General features: G+C 42.7%; 1 non-coding gene across 1 annotated transcript; it reads right to left on the reverse strand.

Annotated features, from left to right (window-relative positions):
• Positions 1-4,139: 4,139 nt before the first annotated feature.
• TRNASTOP-UCA (transfer RNA opal suppressor (anticodon UCA)) lies at positions 4,140-4,226 on the reverse strand. Its single transcript has one exon. It is a non-coding gene; the product is annotated as a tRNA-Sec (tRNA).
• Between the last annotated feature and the right edge of the window lie 209 nt (positions 4,227-4,435).

A 4,435-nucleotide genomic window follows, 5' to 3' on the forward strand; every position in this document is an offset into this window, starting at 1 on the left:
AAAGGGGAAAAAGGCGGGAAACACAAGGAGGGCGGCAAAAAGGATTATTAACACTTCCATTTTAAATATATATGTTAATGTAAGCAGCCTATACACCTAAATAAGCATCTGTATGATTTTGATGGCTATAGGAGATATGCTCGAACGTTATTTTTGAATTGGATTTGAACCAGAGAGCCTTTCAAATAGAGGACAATCCTATGTAAAGTAGGATATATGGTCACCGTATCACCAGCAAGGAAGCAGTGATATATTTGATCAGAATACTGTGTTCATACTCAAAAGCAAACCAAAAGTGACCATTCTTAACATTTCTTTTCAATAAGATATGATCACCCTCAGTAGAAATACCCCAGTGTTCCCCTTGTGTGTGTTTTGTGGCAAATAATTAGTTTGCCTTTTATGGTGGACTGGTAAGGGGTTGAACAGGCCATACTCTGATAGCATTTATGTAAACCTGGGATAGGCAAACCAGGGAGCTCTCTAAGAGCTTTATCACACCAGCGTTATACTGTGCAATCACTGCGAATTGCATGTAAAGGACTCAGAAGTTTTCCACCTTATAATCTGCTTTGATTGTGAAGTACTCCCATGCATCCTGCCTTAATTGTGCAATAAAGTAAAGATTCGCTGTATTTAGCCCCTACATTTTGAGCGTATCTTCCAAGCCGCTGCTGGGGCGCAGGAGCAGGATTTTAAAGAAATGCTTATATCTGCGTAAGCTTTAAAGATAAAGACACCAAAATTGGCACAGTAATAGATATTAGGGAGAGCTTTAAGCATACCAAATTTGAATTGAATTGGGTCATCCGTTGATTTTTAATGATTTTTACATTTCCCCGCTTAAACTCACTTCCTGGTATGCAAAGGATCGCTGTCGCTTTGTAGCAAAAACAACAACAAACGCAAAAGCTTAGTGCTACGGGGATAATCCAAGGGAAGCAGGTACGTGGGATGAAGCTTTAAATGCTAAGAAAGCCCTGGGGTAGATGCGCAGTGGTGCAGCATGGATTATATGATGACACTGCAATTGCGCACCCACCCCAGGGCTTTCCGACAAAGCTGTGGAGAAAAAAAGTCAGGGATTTCCCCCAACTTTTTCTCTGGAGTGAGGCAAGAATGTGCAAAATGGCATCAAGACAGTTCCAAAGCTTCACTCCAGAGACACAGTGGAGGTGCTGCCAGGCAGTGCCTGGTAGAAGGTGACCTGCTGGTGTCATTTGTATGCATGCAGATACAAATAACCTTGACCAGATACAAAAGAGGGCAGGGCTCCTGCAGCTTTAACTGTTGTAATGAAGAGGGAATTTCACCAGGTGCTGCATGCATACAAATGTTGAAGTTCCTAGAAATTAGATTCCCTTCAGGTGGGAAGAGATGTTTATTGCGTGAATAAAGTTTTGTGGATTACTTAGTGGACCTTGTTATTGTCTCCCAAGAAGGCAGGAGGTCTTGGGAAACACAAGGAAGAAGGGATTTCACCAAGTGCTGCATGCGTACTAATGACACCTGCTGAAATTGCCTTTTCTATTCAACTGTTAAAGATACAGGAGCCCTGTCCTCCTTTCCATATGGTCACCCTACTCTTACCCAAAGGCCATTCTTCAGAGAAGCAGTGGCAGCCTGAGAGCAAATTAAGGGCTGCCTGGCAGGCCTTGCTGTACAGTTCAAACTTAGCTCAATACAAAGCACACAAACCCCTATTTATGTGTTGTTTATGGTGCAGGACTAGTTGAATAGAGTTTAAGAATGTGATTGCCTCAATGTAATCCCAAATGGTTTCTTGAATAAAAACACCAGACAGACACAAACGGCACGCTCATTTTCTAAACCGCACATTAAAAAAGGGACTTATTATGTTCATTTATGAAACTGACATCAAGATTAGCTGTTCTCAGTTGCCAACTTGTTGAACAACGGCCTTCTCTCCAGAGCTACCTCTGGAGACAATGAAAACCCATCACCCAACTGGGTATTTGTTCAGTGTTTAAGGGCTGCCGTAGTGCTTTTGGACTCAGAAAGTTCATTATGGGCCACGGCCCCCAGACGTGCTGATTTGCAGAAACAGATGGAATTGTACAAATTAAATAGCCATCTGGAATTCACAGTGCTCCCAGTTGCATTATGGGAAATTCAAACAAATGTCAGATAAATGTACGAAAAGATTCTATGTGACATGAGAGCACCAGAGATTTGGAAAATATAACCCTGTAGGACCCAGCTTATTCGTAAATACAAAATTCTAGACAAGGCAATAGTAGATATTTCCTTTCTAAATGCCACACAGAGATACTTTCCATAGTAATAATAACCACATTGGAAGGTTAATTTATCCAGAAAGCCAGTTTTAAAATCCAGTAAATAATTATAACAGTAGTGCACTGCCCTACTAGTTTACTTATGCATCTGAAACTATAATATTAGAATGATTAATAATATGGGCAGCTCCCTCTGAAAAAAGCACTTAGTTAATCCTGGACTGGGAGCACCATATGCATATCTGTCTCCAGCTAAATTATTTATAATATTCCAGTGGTAGCCAAACCTTTTGGCAATTGTGTCACTAGTGAAGTTCAGAGTTTGTGCTACTCTAGCCAAGAGTCAAAATACAATAGAAACAACACACTAAGAACAGCTAAATCTAAAAGAGCACTGTGAAAACATTGGCAAAGATAAAGTGGATTGAAAGAAAAACACTCGGGCTCGGGCTCCCACATTTGTGTTCCTTCCCGGCATCTGCACGGGAAGGACCGCAAGGGCGGACTTTCCGCCGCAGCTGCTGCTACGCTGAGCACCGGGATGGATGGAAGAGGAATGAGAAAGACAGAGGAGGACAAGGAGAGGGATGCAGGGCGCCTAGACCACCTCTCCTCCCTCTGACCTCCATCTGGCTGCCCTTTCCTCCCCCCCCATTTTTTTTATTATTATTATTATCTGTATCTGCGCAGCTTTGCAGATACGATAAAAAAGGGGGAGGAATGGACCCCATTCCTCTCCTCCCCCCTCTACTGTTTGTATTTATTTTCATTTACCATAGGATTCACCTGAGTTCCTGGAGGTCCGCCTCCTTCCCTGTCCAGCCGATGCCGACCAAGCAGGGGGTGCCATCGGCTGTGACACACCTACACAGACAGAAAAGTCAGGGTAAGTGCCCAACTTTTTTTCAGCGGAGATTCTGGGGTTTGCCCCCGGATGGCTTTGAAATGGCGGCTGCATCATGTTGATGACCTGCTGCTACTGCGAATCCACCCCAGGGCAAACCCATCGTCCAGACAAGCCCCATGGGAAAATGAAAAAAGGTATTTTCCTTATGCCAAAATGACATTGATGTAGGCACCAGACGAGCCTCCCTGGGAAGAGCGTCCCATAATTGGGGCCCTTTTCCTGGTAGCCACCACTGCACCCAGGTCTAGGTGGGGGGGGGGCACCCAGAGAAGGGTCTTTGTTGAAGGTTTGAGTGCCCAGACAGACACATGTGGAGACAGGTGGTCTTTTAGACACCCTGGTGATGGGCCACAAAGGGCTTTAAAGATTAAGACCAGAGCTATGAAGTGAGGCTGGAAACAGACCAGGAGCCAGTGCCAATTGTCAGAGCACCGGTGTAATATGATCATAACACCAGTCCCAGGCTCATTCTGGGGTTCTCAGTTATAGATTGAAGGCATGCAGGCTTCTTTTTATTGACTATAATATGGTCACCCAAGTTGAGGAGCCAGAAAAAGAATGCTTTAAATATAAAACCCAATAAATAAATCTGCTTTGTTTGACAACTAGACACTAATTTATCAAGTTGAGAATACAAAACTGTGCACCAAGTTTTGAATGTTTAATTGCTTCCTTGTTACAGTGTTATTGTGTTACCAAGGGAGATCCTTCCAGAAATTGAAACAAATAAAATTCTCTGCTCTGTTTGTTTGTTTTAAACGTGCATTTCTTTTCATGAGGTGCTGCTTTGTTTTCACTCAATCTTGTATTGCAACTACTACACATAAAGAATTGAGAATGCCCTGTTAAATGTAATTAGCATCTTGTGGTCTTTAAATTGACAGAAACATAAAAGCTTATGGCTTTATAAATTTGTTTGTCTTTAAGGTGCCACAAAGAAGGCTCTTGGTTGTAACACTCTGACCTTCGAGAACCGCCCGAAAGGTGGAATTGAACCACTCTGTCGCTAAACAGCTACAGGTTTGAAGCCTGCACCCCAGACCACTGAGGATCATCCGGGCATATTAACCAAGCAGCATTTTCGGTATATAAACCTCTGTTCTTTTTAAACCTTCCAGCATATAGTGATACAAAGTCTAGGGAAGGAAGATGCAATTCTATTCGAGACCTTAGTGCCGTGTCTACCATCATAATATCAATTTTTGTGCATTGTGTTACTCGTATGTGTCTCAATCTCATTTATTATTTATCCGTGCTGGAAATATAACGC

This window comes from Elgaria multicarinata, chromosome 4 (assembly GCF_023053635.1).
Source record: "Elgaria multicarinata webbii isolate HBS135686 ecotype San Diego chromosome 4, rElgMul1.1.pri, whole genome shotgun sequence".
Taxonomy (NCBI): Eukaryota; Metazoa; Chordata; class Lepidosauria; order Squamata; family Anguidae; genus Elgaria; species Elgaria multicarinata.